The sequence below is a fragment of the Columba livia genome, chromosome 2, assembly GCF_036013475.1.
Source record: "Columba livia isolate bColLiv1 breed racing homer chromosome 2, bColLiv1.pat.W.v2, whole genome shotgun sequence".
Lineage (NCBI taxonomy): Eukaryota > Metazoa > Chordata > Aves > Columbiformes > Columbidae > Columba > Columba livia.
Window position 1 is genome coordinate 70,779,484 of NC_088603.1, and position 20,463 is coordinate 70,799,946.

Genomic DNA, 20,463 nt, shown 5'->3' on the forward strand with positions numbered 1-20,463 from the left:
TATGTGGCTCTGCCTAATTATGTGCAGTGGATGGGGAGTCCCATTCACTCTGCAGGCTACAGCCCTCTGCTGCCTGCTCAGCTGGGGACACACGCAGCCTTCACTGTTATATTCCTGCTGCAAATAATACTGCTTCAAGTGAAGGACCCAATTGTATGACTTCTCAAGGCTTTTGATCAGATAGGACCTGAACGGGAGAGGAAAGGGGCCTCATGCAAGGTCAGAGCTTCGTCAGTGAAAGCTACTGTGTTTTTATTGGCTTTGCAATGTTTCTGTAAGGGGAGTGATTTGCCTGGGTAATTAGGTCAGGATTGTAATAGTTTGGCTTCCCTTTATCCTTGTTATGTGGATAACTCAAATTTATTTTTTCTTCTTCACAGACTCAGCAGTACAATTTCAAAATTGACATGGTGCTTATCAGAAGTTAGTAATTGGATAGTGCAACCCATTTGTTTGATAAAGCTGAACTGTTCATTTTTGGTTTCTAAAAGCTAATAGGCATTGTTCCTTCTTTGACATTTGATTTTAATGGCTGTAATGTTGCTCCTGTCTCAACAGCTGTATGTCTGAGTGTTTTCCTTGACTCCACACTATCTCTGCAGGCTGCAGGAGACTTTTTTTAACTCTTTATCTTCTGGCATCTGTGGTAGTTTACTCCTCCAAATGCTGCTGTATCCCATGGAGCTTTTAAAGGCAAAGTGCTGGTATTTAGCAGTGAATTAAAGCTAAAGGTAGGGGTATAGTTTTTTTTTTCCCATGTCTGCATTGCTGTAGTTAGTTCAGAAATAGTGTAATAATTAAAAAAATCTTCATTATAATTTTGTGCCAGTGTGAGTATATGAAAGCTGGTGAGGTGGGGTGAAACTTTGGTAAAAAAGGGATGTGTAAAAATCCTCTAACTGTATCATTTACTGCTGATGGAACTCTCTGAGGTACCACTTTTGTTACTATAGTACTGGCTATTGCAGCTCCTTTTTTTTTCTGGCCTTCAAGCAAAATCAATTCATGAACTATGCAACACTGCTTTAAGGCTCTTTTTATGAGACTACCCTAATCTACATATGGCATTGTCCCTACTTTACAGTCTTTTAATTGGCTACAAGCAGCTTACCATATTGATTGAAAAATTCTTCTTGTTACATTTAGAGCTACAGCTAATTATGATGTTTCTCCTCTCCTTGTCTTCTTGATTTGTAGTTCACCTCTTCTCAGGAGCTGCCTCCTTTGTTTTTCAGCTCAGAGTCTCCTCTACTGGCACTCATTCCCACTTTGGTTTTATGAAACCTCATGTCTAAGCTTCTGCTGCTAGCAGGATACTGAATATGATGTACTACTGCTCTGGGGCTGAATGGCAAATTCTGTTTTCCAAATAAATACTGGGTAGCTCTTTATGGTATCATTACCTTAGCTAAGATTGGATGCTTAGAGAATATTTCAGTAGCAAAACAGAAAATATAAATTTCCAAAAAAATTGACCCTAAGTACTTCGTGTAGTTTCATGGGGGCTAAAGAGAGGTTACATGGATAAGTTCCACCAGTAAATAAAATGCATATTTCCTTACAATTAAGTACAGTAGAATCCTTACTGAAAGGGCTGTTAAAAATAACATTGTCACTCATGATAACTGTAAGCATGTGGCAAAGTTAATTCATTAACTGATTATTATGGAAGAAATACCAGAAGAAAGTGCTGTGATGAAGTATTATTTTCCAGAAATCTGACTACAGTAATTTCTCCTATATCATGATCTAATGTTCCATGAATTTCTAACTCCTGAAAAAAAAAAAAAAAAAAAAGTTAAATATTGTAAAATATCTGTCTCGCTTTTAAGTCTGGTGTGTCAGATTGCTGTACAGTCCTCACTGCTGATGTAATCAATGGGAAATCCATCTAAGCAAGAAAGATGTGAAACAGCATGCCACACTGTGTCACAAGTAAAGTTGATTGAAAAAATTCTACTTCTCTGTGTCACAAACTGGGGGCAGAAATTTTAGCATAATTCAGGAACTCAAAAGAAAGTTATTCAAAGATCTGGAAAATGTTGTCATCAATATATTTGGAATAAAATATGTGGATTATTTTTATTGTTCCATGCCTTTAATATCCATATTTCCTTCTTTTATGCCTTATTTTATGCATTTAATTCAAATGAGAGCAAATATTTTCTGGTTGAATGTCATATATATATTGTATATAATAGAACTATGATTAACTCTATGAGTAATTACCAGTTGCAGCTAAACAATTCAGATGGATAGTTTCATTAAGAAAACAACATGGGGTCATTATAAGGTTCTGGTCACTGCCCATAGTCTTACAAAAAAATACAGTTCTCTGAACCACCGATCTAAACTGGTGATAAAACATCCCAAGTAGGCTCACATTAACTGGATAATATGCAGTCTGCTTGATTTGTATTGAATATGTGTCTGGTGGCTGGAACCCACTCTAATGAACTAGCCCACAAATCACAGCTTAATGGGAATCTACTTATACATATTGCTTAATTAAAAGTTGTGAGCTTATTAACATGTGTCTTTGGCACTGAGCTTTGGGGATGTAATCTCTGTGCAAATAAGACTAGGTTGTAAAAGTTTTATAGATTGACAATGATATTAAATTCCATACCTTAATAACCCATCATTTTCTCAAAGCATGGCTCCTATTCTGTATTTATTCAAAGCTGGGACAAATTATTTGTTGGTGATCTGTTATAGTAGAGGACTTCCTGTACTTGTTTTATCTCAGAAAGCTAGTGCTGCTGATGTTTCATCTACTTCTGCTTTTTTTTGGGTGTTGCTAGCTATTCTGGCTGGTGAACAGCCACAGAGACTCTTTTTTCATTACAGAGGCACCCCATGGCACAACACCATTAGTTAGGATTGTGCCAGTGTTTCCATTATAAACCTCTGCGTTCATGGGTTTATAACTCTACTGTAAAAATTTGCTTCGGGCTCAAACTTGGACTAGAAGGTCTGAGAGTGGGAGAGAACATTTTTGAACAATTAGGACAAAAATCTGCAGTATGTTGCTCTTTACTTGGTTACATGGCTTTCTTCATTTCTGTATGGCTAATTTCAGATACATTTTTGTACAATTTTTTCTTTTTTTTTTCTCCTTTACCTCAGCTAATTCCACTTAATGTTCATTATTGCTTTCATTTTACATTAGAAATATAATAGAATAAAGCATTCTCTTGTAAGGCTTAAAAAATAAAAAACAAACTTCTAAATGAGAGTACCTCTTATTTCTCTATCGAAATATTTAAGTTATTTCGTCTTATTCAGCACCTCCCCTTAGAGGCTTTGCAATAAGATGGTGCTAGAGGGGAGAAGAAGGGAGAGAATTGGTAAATGGAGATAGAGGATGAGTTTTCAGAGGTTGTTGCAAGTCATGAATATCACATACATCATAGCTATTCTTTCAGAAAGAACGCTTTCCCATTACACCCTCTGAATCACAGATCTGTGAAGGAGCTCTATTATTTTTGATGGTTTCCTCTTCAAGCAATCTTCAGGAAAGGAGTATTAGCTGTGGATGTGCCTCCTCCCCTTCATGCCTCATCCCCCATCCCCTCACCTCTGTGTTCCACCTGGGAACACACATGGCTAAGAGCTTTGGGTCAGAAACCATTTCAAACAGATGTGCTTAATGTGAGAAAGTTGTCTTCATTGCTAGCATCAGATTGCTCTGAATAAGCTCAAATGAAACCAGTTCTTCTTAAAGGACTTGAACATGAGAGGTGAGGACTTGACTCTCCACTGGTGACTTGAACATGGGAGGTGAAATCAGTCTGAGGGGAGCTGCACCAAGCCACATGATGGTTTACACAGAGGTCTACACAGTTCTTCCACCCTTGAGGAGACAGAAGGATGTGTGCTATGCCTTTGTGCTTTGCTATCATGCCACCCCTGAAAAATGTATCTGGGAGACAAACAGGGACATTTGTTCAAACAAACAGGGAGATGGGTAGGATTCTGGTGTGGCAGACCTGTCAGATGTGACATTTACAGTCTGAGACTTGCACAGCTGAGTCCAGCCTGAAGTTTCTCTGCAGTATCTCTTCCATGGCATGGTGTCACCAAACCATACTGTGGCATTAAGCATGGCTACACATCTGAGGTGCCTTACAAAAAGGCATAGCCTCCATCTCTGAACTTGTGATCAGTCACTGTCTGTCATGACACCCAAATGTTGTTGTGCCTCCTAAAGCTTTGGATTACACCAATATCAGAAGTCTTGTCCTGTTTTTTGCTGGAATAGAGTTAGTTTTCTTCTTAGCAGTTGGTATAGTGCTGTGTTTTCAATTTAGTATGAGAAGAATGGTGATAATACACTAATGGTTTGTTTGTTGCTAAGCAATGTTTATACCAAGTCAAGGACTTTTCAATGAGGAGGCTGGAGATATACGAGAAGCTGTGAGGGAGTACAGCCAAGACAGCTTGGCCCAAACTGGCCAAAGGGATATTCCATGCCATATGATGTCATGCTCAGTATACAGAGTAGGGAGAAGTTAGCCAGGGGACCGCTGCTTGGGAAATAGCTGGGTATCAGTTGAAGGTTGGTGAAAAGTTGTCTCTTGCATTACTCGTTTTCTATATTATTTCATTATTATCATAATAATTATTATTATAGTTGTTATTTTTTCCCTTTCTGTCTTATTAAACTGTCTTTATCTTATCCCATGAGGTTTACCTTTTATTATTTCCTTCCTGATTCTCTACCCCATCCCACCGGAAGGAGTAGGTAGTTAGTGAAGCACTGTGTGTGGTACTTAACTGCCTGCCCAGTTAAATTACAACAAGCCTACTGTAAAGAGAGGTTTTTGTTGGGGAAAAACAGAGAAAGCAGGGGTCTGTCTCTGGAGAGGGTTCCTGAATGACCTGCATCTAGTTTCTACCCCAGTCCTTTGTATCATGTTGAATGTCACAATGGGATCCTATTGTAACAGACTGGGGTCTACTAGACCTGGTCCAGGCTGTGATATTTCACTGTCTTGATTTGCACAGCACCTGACACAACAGTTGGTGCCTGCATGAGTTTTTACAGTGAGCATTTTATAGTAATGAAGTATTAATCACAATTGACTAACAACTAGATATTTCTTCCTAGAACAGGATGCAGTTGAATATGTTGTAGTTGAAGAAATAATTATTGTTTCCAATATACATGCTAAAATATAGAATAATAGAATCATAAAATGTCCTGAGTTGGAAGGGGCCCACAAGGATCATGGAGTCCAACTCCTGTCCCTGCACAGGACAACCCCACAGGTCACACCATGTGTCTGAGGGCATTGTCCAGTCTCTTCTTGCACACTGTCAGGCTTGGGGCCATGACACCTCCCTGGGGAGCCTGTTCCAGTGCTCCACCGCCCTCTAGGAGATTATATATTTCTGGGTGGTTATGCACTGTATAACTACTCTGTATTCACAGCAGCTAACATTGCTGCATACAATAATTGAATAAGCTAAGTTATAATAAAATATGAATGGAGGATCTCCTTTCTGTAGCCCATGAAGTTAGAGTACATGGGCAGTTTTGTTTGTTTGTTTTTGTTTTGTTTTTTTGGGGGGGGTGTTTGTTTGTTTGTTTGTTGTTGTTTTTGGCAATCCTCAGCAGTTCTGACAATTCAAAAAATAATTAATTCAGTTGGGCACAAAATTAGTTATTTGGAACAACTGATTTGAAAAATATCAAGTCAGATGAGGTTTTGATTTCAGACTTCATGACTGTACAGCAAAAAGAAATTTCGAAATAAACAGATGCTTCAACCTGGTTTGTTGAAATGTTTAATTAAAAAATGTAGGCACTGACAGAGCCGAATGTTTCTGAAGGAAATTATTTTCACAAGAAGTTCAGCAACACTTCCATATTTTCATAAACCCATTTCATGGCACCTTTTTGTCAAACAAAATTTTTCCCTGTTTTAATCTCAAAGCCACAGTTTTAGGACCTGACTCAAAACAGCACCTAAATACCACTGAAGTCTGTGGAACTTGAGAAAGCATTTGAAACCTTGAACATGCTAAGTTCTTGGACCAATTCCGTCTGAATCTCATTCTTTAGAAATCTACTCCCTCTTAATTAATTTGATTAAGTAGCATTTTGTCTGAGACATCTTCCATTGTGAAGAAGAAGAAAGTAAGAAGAGGTAGCTGGCAGTTAGACTAATGAGAAAATGATAATTTCTCTAACACCCTGCCACGGTCCAGTAAAATACTACTCGCATTAAAATAAAAGTTATATTTCCATAATCTTTTAGAGATGTGTGATTCTTTCAAAATTATATTCAAATCAAAGACTTATTACTGTACCATGCCTTAGCTCATTTGTTCTAAGAGGTATGTTTGAATTCCAGGGAAGAAAAAGGTGAATTAATTGCAAATCTGTCTTACAGGCTTCTGTATCACATTTTTTCCACAATTTTTTTTTTTTTTTTGAATAAAAATGAACTTCTGTATGCTTTTTCAGTATCCTCACTCATTAAGTATCCAAACTTTGCATTGGAAGCAATGTTTGTGTGTTATTTTACCTGTGTAAGAAACCCAGAGAGAATAACCCCAGGCCTTATTGTGTAATACAGACAGCTGAGCAATTAACCCATGAGCAACCTCACTTAGTTGCACTTCTCATGCATGTGTTGGTTGTCAGGAAGCCTGGCAAAGGCCATCCAGAGTGACAGCCAAATCAATACCAGGGTGCTGGCAGAGCGAAGGACAGCCAGCTAGCAATGGTGGTGCCACATGGGAGGTGTCTGTGGAGCCTGGGGAGCAGTGGGATCTTGCAGACTGCCTGACCGCTGTCATTGGGGGTGAAAGCAATGGCTCATCTTCTGATGGCAATGGTGGAGGCTCCAGCAGCAGCAACGCAGAAATCACTGTCTTGTCCAGGGGCACCTTGACTTGTAGCCAGGCATGTGACTCCCAGCCCAGCTTCTGGGGCCAGACAAACCTCCTCCTCACACATTGCCACACTCAATGGCTCACTGGGGCATATAAGGGATGTGTGCTGGTCCCACAAAGGAAGAATCGTAACTCTGTAGCATCTGGGGTATAAGGAACCACAAAATTTGAAAGCCCTTAGAAAATCAAGCTCCCAGTGCAGTTGACTTAGGTAGGAGATTTTCTGCTGCTGTTCCTTCTGTGCTTCAGCAGCTGAGCACAAAACAACGTGCCAAGACCAGAGGAAAATCCAGACATAAGCAGGGATCACAGACACTCTTTAGCCTTTACACAGGTTGCATCTAGACAAACAAAGACAAGCTAAAGCCATTAACTCTGCATTTTTACGTCCTCTGTGTATGTGACTCAGACTTTCCCCAAAACTGCATACGAGTGTACTTTCTTAAAGGTCTAATTGATATTCAGACAGAAATTTCTTCATATTAATGGAATTCACAGTTAGTCTTCAGGGGGAAAAAAACCCAGAATTTTTATGTGAAATTAGCTGTGTGTTGCTTAATCAAGGCTTTTATGAATTAATTTACTAACAATAAGTATTCACGCAAGTTCTCTTTCAAAAAATCCCTTTGTTTAAATTCATCCATTAATTTTAACACAGTTACAGCTAATTATCAAAGAAAAACTAATGAGGCTGCTCATGACGTAATGCAAGAAATATTTCCGTTAAGATATTATACTTCTTTCGTTGTTGTTGTTTCTTCCATACTATAGGTATCCCAGGAACAAATTATGTTTTATCTGCTATCCTGGAAAGCCATTGAAAATAATTCAATTTTACACTGAAAAAAGGCTTTGAACACCCTAATGCTTCACAGAAAGATGAGTCAAATCCTTCCTTCAGATGTACCACATTAGCTATCTGCCCCGAATCTGGACCCAACAGAAAAGATGCTATGCAATCCAGACTGCAGCACCAGGAACATATGTAGAAGAGGAATAAAGCCAAGAAAGGTGAGACCTAGTGAGGGATGAGTAGGTTGGCAGTAAGCCTTAGTGCCAAAATTGGCTTTAACCAAGCTAAAGTTCACAGAGTGCAAAGTGCAGAAACAGTTATTTCAAACTGTGGAGTACTGAATGTCTGCAGTGCCTGACAACTAGATACAAGTTTCATCATACTCCATTGGACAAAACCCTGCTCTCTGTTAACTCTTCTGGAACATCATACACTTACACCGGGAAGCTGGCACTGATGCTGCACCCAAACCATTGCACAGTGACCAAACATAGTATGACAATATTGTAGGGTCTGATCCCCTTCACCTTGTTCAGGCAAATATCAGTAATTACTCAGACACCTAAGGCAGAGTTAAACTTCTTAAGTAACTGAGACAAACAAGATATGGCTGCTGGTATAATGCCCTGAGAAAAGTCACTTGTACTAATACCTCCTCTGCAAAAAAAGAAAAAAAGGAGACAGACGCTAATGATTCTATGGATGTCTGATTTCCTAGATAAAAAAGAGGATCCTGCCTCTGTTGTCTAAACTTCTTAAGCTTACTGAGTAGGAACTGGAAGAATAAGAGGTATATTTTCACTTGTTCAATCATGGTCTCAGATGAACTCTGTGCAGTGAAGAGATAAATGAAAATGTTCTTTAATTGTTTAAAAAAAAATCATTCTGAACTTAAACAGAATTATGATAAAAGTGAAGCAACTAATTATGAAGTAAATCCACATACTCATCTGGGCATATCCATAACTTGTTGAAGGGTTTATGTAATAATGCTGATGATTTCACTGTTCTTTCTGGCCTCTCATGTACATATCCAGAAATGAAAGGATTCTATTTATTCACCATGCAAATACAACTGAAGTGTTGCCAGTGCAGACTTTTCTGCCTTGTCCTGCTAATCTATGCAGCCCTAATGGGGGGATGATCATTCATTTTCTCTGTCCTAGAGCACTCTAGACCATGACACTGAACAGGAGGAGGACTATGTGTCCTGTTTCTGAGGAATAAGAGAAGAATAGCAGTATTTTGTATTGGCCACTGGGTAATCATCCAACAGTAAAGCACATAGAGCCTGACTCAGTACCCATAAAAGACAAAGTGAATATTTCAATTACCTTCAGTTGAGTCCTTTGTGCTCTTGGACTAGATTTTATCAGCTGAAAACTACAAAGGACAGATGTGTGCTGCAATAGATTTGTATCCTTTCTGAAACATCGACCTAAAATTAATTGGTCCATGAATATCTGAGTGACAAAACTGTGACTGAATCCTTATGTTACAGGATAGCGCTTGCTATGTTCAAAGCCAAGCTAAAATATACAATATGTAAAATATTGGTCCATATTTTCAAACATAGCAAGTGGCTTCTGAGGCTGGCCTTTGGGGTGCTCTGTTTAGAGCCCTACAAGGTGCTGAAAATCTAAGGTAACCAGCCTCATTTCCACCTTTTGAAAATGCAGTACCTGTTAGAAAACACTTCCACATAGCCATAACCAGGACAGAACCAAAGCTGCCCAGCTCTTGGGAAAAGTTAGGTCTTGTTACTTTCTTACCTCAAAATCTGTTTAAAATAGTGAAAACCTTCTTGGCAGCTTGTTAAATTAAAGATTGAAACAAACAAAACAATACACAACAACAAAACACACACACACAAAGAAAAACAACAACAACAAAAACCCAACAACCAAACAAAACCCCCAAAAAATAAACCCCAAACAACCAAACACTCCACGCTTTAGGAATACCTACAATTAAATCCTTCTGAATTAACCTTTCTAAAAGCAAATATATATACTTGACTCAGTACTTTGTTCTTTCCAATCTCAGAAGTGCCAAGGAATAGGAGAAAAGATCTTCTCATTTCTTCTTTTTCCATATTTGAGCTCAGATGAGAGACAGAAGTATTGCCATTCTCACATTGGATTTTCATGGGATTTTGTATGTAATAATGTAGAACCAGAAGGCTCGAATAAGCATCCTAACATCTGACATTTGCTAATTGCTGGCTATAATGAGCACCTGATGCCCTAAGATAACACAATTCCTTTTCACCCTTCCCTTATGAGGGCATATTATGTTGTGTCCCTCCATGTTAAATGGGAGATGAAGAGTGACTACTGGTGCCAAAAGAAATATAATCAAGATATCTCCCAATAACTTGAGAACCAATATATGTCAGTGCTCTGGCTCCCTCTGCTCTTGACATCATTTAAAGAGTTCTTTGTGAACTCACCTGGGGATCACAGAAACAGAGAGCAATCAAGGCAGGACTTCTTGAAGAAGCAACGGTAAATCTGACAGAGAATGAGTTTATTTACTCCTTTGCTTCTTCAAACCTTCATGATGCTATTTGGGAATTACACCAGGATGGACATGTGTGTATGGCTACTGCAAACTCTATTTACTGGAAGAAATTTCTTACATTTCTTACCGCACACAATCAGTAAATGAATCTTCCTTGGGAACACATGCTATCAGGGATTTTAACCCTAGTCATCTCAAAATGTAGTAAATCTGACTCTTTATAAGAAGGAATTTACATTTAGGCAATGAGTTTGTTTGGTGCTGCTGTCTCTGTGTTTCTAACTCAGGGGATCTGAAAGCAGTTGCTTTATGAGGAAGTAAAGCCTGCACCGGATAAAGGTTGCAAGGTCTTCCTCAGGCTGCTCTCAGCCCCTCCTTAACTTGTGAGATCAGCTGTGCTTTAGAGAGACAATTCCTCCTACCTTCCCTAAGACATCTTGATTCAAGAATTATCAGCACTGGAATGAATCTTGTTGCTCTTAATGAGTGCTGGTAAGATCGAGTATGTAATTCACTTCTTAAATCTTTTAGTATGTGACTGCATTCAGCAGTCATTGGACATAACCCATCAAGTAAGTAACTTGTTATATTAGGTAATTACCAGCTGCAGATTCTGAGACTTCAAGCAACAGACTTGGATTTATACAGGAGGATGCAGGCAGTGCAAGCCCTGTTGCCTCCACACTGACCAGGTGGGAGCGTTCCAGCTCCAGTCTGGAAGCAGTAGAGCACAACACTATGTCCATGTTGATGTGTCTTGCTTGGCTTATATAAACATACCGTGGTGTTGACTATACCACCCTTTCCCTGTTTAGTGCTATATTTGCCTCAAGACTGATCTCGCAGTAAGTCACTGCTCAGTCTAAGAACGGGTGAGATCATTTACTCACACGTTTAACTCCAGTAGCATAGCTTATTTGTGCCTTTGGCTTCAGATATTTTGTTAACTCTTTTGTTTATTTTTGTGACTAGACCTTGTGCTGCTTAGAACACTGCTATTTACCATCCCTTATTGAATTGGTGGGTGGGCACTTTTCTGTTTTTAACTATTTTGGAACTGAATTTCCACTAACATTTTAGCTTACAACACTGGAATGAAAAACACTTAAAAATGTGGTATGGATGTTAAGTAGGTGGTTTTGGTTTGTACTTATTTAAGCCTTGGTTAAGACTGTACATATGAGCTGCTGAAACAGTTTCCAGTAGGTCCTTGGGGTTTGGCTATCGACTTCTGTGTGTCAAGCTTTTGAATGAGGTGCAAAGTGAAATTTATTACAAATGTATCAATATTGTCACAATTTTAAAATTTCAATTGAGTTGCAATGTCTTTTAGTGAAAGCGGTGTGTTTGAGCAGTAGCAATGTTAGTGAATTTCCAGCAGAGCAGAAAGGATTAGTTCATAGATTCAGTGCAATAACTACTATAGATCTTAAAAACTTGATGGCGGTAAAAAAAATCAAAATGCTCCCAACAAGAAAAAATAATCTGATTTCTTCCATTCCTAAAAATTCAGGCAAATCCAATGCTAAATATTATTTTTCTCTCAGATATGTTCTTCTTCCTTTCTCTAGTTTGTCACTCTCAGTATCTCTCTACCTTTACTCAGGCTCCCATCTTTGATCCTCTCTACACTTATTTCTGAGTAGTGTCAGCACAACATTCACTAGTGTCACAACACTCAGCTCCTTTTGCTCTGCTACTGACTCCTGTCACTTCCCTGACTCTTTACACCTGTTGCCTCTTACCCTAAAACACCAGCTCCTCTCCACTGCCTCTGAAGTCTCACAGATCCCCTCTGAAGACCACAGGGCTTGCACAAGTCTCTTAATTCTTCAGGTGCAACCTCTCCCTCCAAACATCACTGCCTGGCCCCAAGGTCAGTGTGTCCCTCCATCCAGAGCCTCACAGTGAAGTCACACCCCTGTCTTTGCAAGTCTTCATCTCTTTGAGAATGTGACAGTTCCTCAGAGCCCTTCCAAAGCAATCAGACCTCCTTAGTAATCCCCTGGAAGGCCACCTTGAAGGTAAGTCTTATTTTGCTTGTTGCTTTGACTGTGTTACTACTCACTGTACATCTCTTCCATGTGCCCCACAGTCTTCTGCATCAAGTGAGTTCCCACTACTCCACCTCCCATCTCACACTCAAGATATTAAGCTCAATTTCTAGCTAGAATTTTGAAGCTCACTATTTTTTTTTTTTTTTTGCAATGCTCAAAAGCACTGCTGCTTTTCTCACAATTCTTTCACAACTCTGCCTTATGACTATCCTTTAAAAGAGGAGCTTGAAGGAGGAATTTACTGTGCTGCATAAAAACTACTGAGGTCTGCAAAGTGCTCAAGCAAGACTCTGACATGAATTTGCTGTTATTCTGCAAAAAAGAAGATACTTCGTTATCTCCCTGTGCTCCCCCATCTGTCTGCCTGTCTGACTTTACCTCTTGTGTCTATCAGTTATATTCAGAGCTGACATACAGATTTTCTGTGGCAGAGGCTGTATAATTTTTCTGTGAATATGTATTCTTCAGCAGAAAAGCTCGATCCTGGGAAATGCTGAGCTAGCAGGAGAAGGTGTTTGGTTAAAAGTCTTTGCTGTTCTCTTCTCTTTTTGTTTCTGGAGAGTCTTATGGTTTTGTTTATTTCCTTTTAATTTTAATTTGATTTCATTTATTCATGTGGCTAAGAGTGTCTTTGAGCATCAGCGATGGATCCTATTCTAGCTCTTGATACTTAGCTGTCTGTAGATAGTTTAATGAAGTGGAGGAAAGTAGAGTGCTACACAGCAGAGAGAATCCTAATGTTGACATCACTGAGTGCCTCTTAGTTGACAGAATAAACCCTAACAAAGTAACCAATACTGCCATGGAATATTTACATGTAAATCTAAATCAGGACATACATGTGGAAAAACTATACATGATGACACTGCAGATTGCCTTTTTTTCAAATAGGTCCTTCATGGTAGCAGCTGGATTGGTTTTAAGATAGGAGCTTCTTAATCCAGGCAGATGTAGCTCTCATCAGAAGTTAATTTTCAGGGACATTCACATATGCAAATCATGTCACAATGCTGAAATGCAACCATGTAATGACTGGAAAATGTTATACCCATAAATCATACTACCACAATCATCAAAATTTCCACTCAGCCAGGACAAATTCAACAGCATTTATGTCTTTCCAGCTTTTAGCCCATAAAAATTCTGTGTTTTTGGAGAGTGTGTTATACTGGTGATCTTAAAACTCCCAAGTCTGGTATAATGAGTCCTCAAGTGCGTTATAACTTACCAGTAATTACATTTCAACATTTCTGCTTTCAGCAGTTAGTGTTTTATTCATAAACATTTAAACACTGAATTAGGCATAAAATAAGAATGTTGGCAACAACCCGGCTTAATTTCATTAACTATTAGGTAAACGTAGCATTGCTTCTTCAAATAATCCTTGGTTTGAATGCTAAAGATGTAATGAACTTCATGGTTCATAGCATCTGACATTGCTTAATTAATGGGTGCATTTATAGTACATAGGCCTCGGTAATTGATTTATATGCATGATTTGCACATACAGCTGTTAGTTCCTGTAGGAAAGTCATAATTCAAATGTGTACATATTTTCTAGAAATGGGGAAAGGGGAAAAAAAGCACCTCACAAACTCATCGAATTCCCAAAAAACATGATAGAAAATAAATAGCACATGAATAAATAAAATAAATAGCACAGGAAAAAACCTACCAGAAGAGGCATTAATGTTATAGCTTTGAGTTTCCACAGCTCACAGATTGAAAGTGGAAAACATGACAAAATGCTTCTCAGCATTCTTTTCCTCTTTACAGTAGATGTGGTTAAGTCTATATATGCCCACACACCTCTGTAAGTCTGTTCATATTACAGTGTATGCAGGGTGAATGGACTCCACATTTTCTATTCCTGTTTGAGTTTCTACTCCTCACTCACATACACATAAACACACATGAGGTATACATAATTTAGATTTAGGAGCAAGTACAATAAAGCTAAGAAAAGGTTACGCTTAATATTACACATGTTTAGTCTTGGGGCAAATCTTCTCCTAACCGAAGCCAAACATTGGAGACAAGGGAATTCAGCACAGGTTTCCTAGCCTGTCCAACAGATTACTTGTGAAAGCCAAAGTGCTGTGTTGAGAAGTCGATACTAAAGAATAACTGTGCTCTGAATGGAAAGAGGTCTCCTGTGGCAGTTTAAAAAAGGCTGAGGAAGAGAAACAGCTGTTTCTGGATTATCCATTATCTTGGAGCTAAGACTGTGTCCTTCCTAGTCCTTTTCTTGCTGTTTGGTGTATCCCAAGAAACAGTCCCACACACTGAAGCAAACATCCCCATTCCAGCAACTGGAGATCCAGTTTCCCTGTCTTTCTGCCTTACACTGAGAACTACCCAACAGAAGTGGCAAACCTTATTTCGGGGGTTCTTGCAGGAAGCACTTGCCATTTTAGGGTTTTTGGTTTGGGTTCTCAAAGCACTTCATTGTACATTAAGGAATGCAGAGTGCAGGCAGCTTGATGACTTTCACAACCCTGGTTCCATTTCCTTGTGCTCTAAGGCAACACTTAGCTTTTCACTTTCCAGCCCCTTATGTACTCTACATCTGCTATTCTAATGCTTGCATTCATCAGTAGACTGGCAATAATAAATTTCCTTCTTTCCTTTCTCTTTTCTTTCCAAAGACCCTCCCTTGTGCACACGTTTGTCATTTCTTCGCTATTGACTGCTGACTGGCCAAACCTTCACGAACAATAATTGCATTATAATGTAAGCCAGGGGCATGGTTGGCTTTATGGTTTGACTGCAGGCAGGTGAAAGGGTGGAAAGGAGATTATTTTAAACTCTTAATCATCACTCATCTTTTTTCAATATTCATTGACAAGCTGCAGTGGAAGCTATATTTTTTTTCTTGCGAACCTGGGAACTCTTCCAAGCTCTTATTTCTCAGTATTAGCCCAATGCTTTCCTTCTGAGGGCTTTACTGCAGTCTTCCAAATACAAATCTTTCCCACAGAGCTAGAGACTACCTTCTAAAAGTCCAGCAAGGCCTTGCGCTCAAACTGGTGGGCTAACATGCCTTACATCAAAATGTCATTTACATCACCAAGACCTAAGAGGTGTGAAGAACAACAGCTGAGAGCCTGAACCACAAGCCCAGTCCCCTCACAATACAGATGAGTTTATGCCATGTGGATGGGAAGTCTAGTACTGCAACTATCATTTGAGAAATGCTGCTGAGAAATGTTGAGTGATTCCATTTGAATCGGAGTGTAGACAGGTTAGTTCGAAATAGAGATGGTGGTGTAAAGGTAACATGTGCCTTTCTCCCTGTTGTAGGTACACCTGCAGTGAAGTAGAGAGGCAGTTCATGAAGCTGTAGCATGGTGAAGACCAGCTCAACTGTTAACATCTCCAATGTAGCATTGGTGGGCACAGTAGTGCTACTACAGAATGACTGAACCACAGAATAATTTAGCTTCAGGGATAAGGTGCAATTTCAGCATGACAGATGCACTTCATCTTTGAGCTCCGACTCAAACTGTATGACTACATAAATATACCACTGTTCATTTTAATGGTATGTCCATTTTATGGTATCTACATGAAATTTCACATGCTGTTCCAGCTTTCCTGGGAATGGGCAGTAGTAAGAATTTAGACCATGGAGGGAATTTCTCTGGTTGCAGTTACCTTTTATAGTGGAGGAAGCAGAGAGGCAGGGAGTTAAGCTATGTTTAGAAGACTTTGTATTTATATCGACTGACTTACATCATATACATTAAAAAAAAAAGCCATTTGAAATCCTAAATCTAAAAAAGACTTAAAGGGGGCCTAAAGGAATTATGGGGAGGGAATCTTTATTGGGGAGTCTAGTGGTAGCATGAAGGCTGAGGGTTTTAAACTGAAAAGAGGGTATATTTAGATTAAATATTAGGAAGAATTTTTTTTAATGTGAGGGTGGTGAGACACTGGAACAGGTTGCTCAGAGGAATTGTGGATGCCAAATCCCTGGAAGTGTTCAAGGCCAGGTTAGAATGAGGCTTTGGACAACCTCGTCTAGCAGAAGTTGTCTTTGCCTGTGTAGGGGAGTTGGAACTAGATGATCTTGAAGGTCTTTTCCAACACAAATCATTCTAAAACTGGGAGAAGAAAACAGAATAAATGTATTGCAGTCGTTGATGTCAGATGATTAAATGGCTTCTCCTCTTGTCTTCTTCAGCATGTTTTTACTGATCTGAGACACTGTTTGCAAGAATTTTGATCATGAGTTTTGATTTTCAGGGGCTTTGGCCTTTAAAATTTAATCATGACACATTTTTCAGAGCAACAAAATGAGTTTTTTGGAAGAGATAGGCAGAAATGGTGATTATCTAAGATTATAGATACTCAGTAATACAAACATTTTCTGCTAAAGCTTCTTCCTCTCCAGTACATAATCCAGTTCTCATTGATTTCAAAAGCAGTTGGGTTTCATCTGATCACTAGTTATTAAACAGCTTCCAAAGTTATAAAAAAAACCCAAAGCTTTGCTAGAAATTATCTTTGTTTCCCTGGCAGACTGTAACAATAATAACAATTATATATAAACATGCATATACACACATTTTCTTTGACTTTTATATCTTCAGTCATCTGGAGTTCTTCAAGCGTTTTATGCAGGTGAGTAAAAAATAATTATCTTTGTTTTGCAGCCACAAAGGGAAGGTATGGTTAAAGCTGGCAGAAAAAGGAAGAATATTGTGAATTTTCCACTGAGATTAAAAAAAAAAATAGTTTTTGTATGAAAACTACTCTGGGTTTCTTTGACCAAAGCAGGCTGTGTTGATTATTTTTATGCTTTATCTTTCCCAGCCTTCCAAGTCTCCTTGAGACAGGGCTTGAACTCTCATGAACAGTATTCTAGATGTTAAATTGAAAAATTGGTAGAGCATAGCTACCAAGCATGTGTTCTCTGTTCAGATAAGACCATTTCTAGGTCTACCATTTCTGAGCCACGGTCCTTCCCCTCCCAAAATCTGTCTTAATCCATGTAGAACTAGTGTTCTCTGCAGAAATGACAGTAGATGAGGGAACAGGCAAGACTGAAGGCATTAGCTCATTCATTAATGTGGCAGGATGCTGGTTATTATGCATCAGATTGCACTGGAAACACCTTTTTCTTCAATCGATATCAGTGTTTCTTGAGCAGTGAAACTTGCTGTGTGTCATGTCCTCCTAATAGGTTCTAGAGCTTGTTCTTTCTCATGCAATGGTTCCTAAATTTGTGACTGCACAGCAGGAAAATATGCTCAAAGCTGTTGTGGTCTCATTTGGACTATGTTAAAGTATACGGATGTGATCTTGTGATTAAAATAAAGTTTCCTGTAAACAGATTCCTGGGCAAGTATTTGTCTGTTCTGCAAAGGGACTGAAGCTAATTCTAACTAAGGAACACTTTAAAACTATTAGAAGATAGTAATTTTAGCAGCTCAACAGATGATTAAAAAGTCATTTACTAAAATATTCTCACTGGAGGGTTTTTTGTTTTCTTAAAGAAAACATTTAATTGCTCCAATCAACCATAACTACTTTCTGTTTATGGTGTAATTTGTATACCCTGATCACAAGGTATATGGCTATTGTTAATATTTGCTTATGAATGTATTCCCTGCAGTTCCTATCAGTAACATTTAATTGACTCACTGCCCTTTGAAGAAGGAAGGGCTAAAGTGAGATGAAAAGTGGGGCACTGTGGTTCTGCAGTACCATGACCTGACACACCTGATAATGCTTGTATTATTTTTCCCCTTGTACAACACCAACAGGTGAAGTCCCACCTCACAGATTGGTGAGCTTGGCTTTGATTTTAGCTCTAGAATTTGCTTTGGCATCACCCACCTGTGTACTACAAAACCAGTCTGCAGAAGAAAGCCTTGCTAGCAAATACCACCAATGTTTATCAACACTTCAAAAGCTAAATAGGTCAAGTGATCAAAGAGTGGGACTCCTCTTCCCATCTTGGATGCTGAAGCTAGCTCCTCTACCATGCAACAAAGAAGGCTGTTTCCCACACACCATTCCTTGAGGGTGTGACATGGTAAATAACAATATTGTCCATGTATTTTAATGTCTCATCAACATTCTGTCTAAGCCCTCAGTTTGTCCTGATAAATTATCTTCAGGTCTTGACTGAACAATGACACAATTAAATCAGGTGTCCAGCCAACGTACAACACATTGGCAGTATTGCCTGCCTTTAAATTTCACCTGTGTAAAAAGTCCAGCACAATGTACTATTTTTCAAAATGACAGTGTTGCATATGGCTAAATGCTATTGACGTTGCCCTGTGATTTAAGCTGCTATTGCAGCCTTTTTACTTTGCAGCACTGAGAAGCAGGAAAATTCAAGAATTTCACCTGGTGACTCAGATTTGGTAAGTGTTTTGACTGAAGCATTTACTGCAGAGCAGTGTGCAAGGAAGGGCAGTAAGGCTGTCACCTCACTGTAGGGATAATCAGCTTGATTTTCTTACGAAAACAAATCACAGCAAGTGAGTGCTGCTACAGATCTTTGAAGTTCATTCAGTACCTAGGGTCTGTGTTATCTCATGTCTCTTCCATGGGACCCATCATTCAGCAGTGTCTTACCATCCATCACTTTATGCTCATTTTCTTATAGATTTGTTTCCTCACTAGAGTAGACCCAGAAAACACCAGACACATTTTCCATTATGCAAGTCTGAATCATCTTCTCTTTTTCTGAGGGAATAGTTTTGGTCTAAGGACCATTGCAGCAACACCAATCTTCTGCCCAAGGTGGATCAGCTCTGCAAATGAGCCTTTGGTGTGGTACCTGACACAGCCGTTGCTGTGAGAAAATTGCCAGTGATTTAGTCACTAGGACCACTCTAAAGTTACTTGTTTTCAAGGACCCAAAACCTAACTTTTTCTCAGCATTTTGAGTTTTCAGACTTTGCATGAGACCCCACTGAAACCCAAAACTTCAGTATGTTTTCTCCAAAAGTTCTCATGGATGTTTTAAAATCTGGAACATTTGTATTTGCTTTATGATAGTTCTCAGGGGCACCTGCCTAGGACTGGGTATCCCAGTGTCATAAAAACATGAAATAACAGAGGTGACTGTAGGCGAAAAGCAGCCGTGGTACAGAGTAGCAGAGTGCCGACAGTGACTTGTTGGGTTCTCCCTACTCATATTTGTGGTGCCCAGAATGACTTGATTAGGCCTTTGAACTAGGGGGGGAAAAAAAATTAAAAAGACCTGATACTGCCCAAGCTTTTCCACAACATTCCTGGCCCTGCCACATTCAGAGTGTGGCTTCCCTTTCATTTGTGACCTTGGGCTGGAAGGGGTCATAGTGTTCATGCTGACTCTCCAACCTGCATCCACCTTCCCAAATTTCTTGAACACTTCCCCTACATGCAGCAACCCGTCTAGTCTCTAGGTGGTTCACTAAGAGAAGCAGTGTCCATACCTGCATGGCTGTGATCGTAGCTAAGCTTCTGCTGACACAAGCAACATTGTCCCTTTGAGTCACCAGGAAAAACTGACCTCACCCAGGATGACTTGTACCTTTGTCTGCTAGAGGACTCATTGCTGATGTGAGATTTAGCCTTTTATTCCCCTTCTGGTTCAGCACATCACAGTCTGATCATATAGAGGGAAAGGGGGGAAATCAGGACACTCTGTTATCAGTTCTTTGCCTACTCTTCATCTTTCTGTGATCCAGGGCCGCCCCTTTCCCACGACATAGTAACCTTCAGGATGTTATAACATCGAATAATACATCCAAAAAGAGACCAAAGCTAAGAAAGCCATTGCATTGATGTGTAATCCCTCCTTGTTCTGTAATAATAAAACCTGATAATTTTTTGTTACGAATAAACAGTACATTTGTATAGCTACTTAGCTACTTAGTAGCTCAGATTTTCTCCCTGAAGGCCAAATAATTGATTTCATGATCCCCTAATCCCTGTATTTGGCTTGAACTGCTGAATCTACATCAGTCCTCAAACTTTCATCAAGTCATGCTCCTGTTGCCATAGACCTTTCCATCTGACCTCACCAAAAAATTCTGCCTTCCCCTTGTCCATAGACATCTGTATTTCTCAACATCAGTTAATTTAGGGCTCACACCAAATATGGAGACATACCTGACTAATAGGATAAGACACATCAGTGGAAAACAGAGTAGAATTTAACAGGTGATAGATAGTTGC